The sequence below is a fragment of the Ipomoea triloba genome, chromosome 12 (assembly GCF_003576645.1).
Source record: "Ipomoea triloba cultivar NCNSP0323 chromosome 12, ASM357664v1".
NCBI classification, from domain to species: domain Eukaryota; kingdom Viridiplantae; phylum Streptophyta; class Magnoliopsida; order Solanales; family Convolvulaceae; genus Ipomoea; species Ipomoea triloba.
In genome coordinates, this window is record NC_044927.1 from 6,249,901 (window position 1) to 6,250,291 (window position 391).

Consider the following 391-nt stretch of genomic DNA (forward strand, 5'->3'; position numbering starts at 1 on the left):
TTAAACAATCCAATCAATTATATATACGGCACGTAAGATACTAAAAGTATCAATTATCAATAAAATGAGAAATACAATTTTAAGACACAATATTTATAATTTAAATGCAACTTTGAAGTGTAATAATAATCATTAAGGGCGGGCAATTGATCACATGAATAAAATTTAGAAGAAAAAACTAATGATTGAATTTCACCAGCCAAGTATGAGAGCAACTTCTCAAAGTGGAGAGACTTTAAGTCCCAATTAATAGGCCCGGCCCTTAGCTTGAATCTTAAATAGGAATGGAAGTAGTATATCCAAAAGTCAAAGTAAGAGTTGAGCATATATATATATATATATATACAAAAAAAAAAAAAAAAAAAAAAAAAAAAAAAACTTACACAATAAG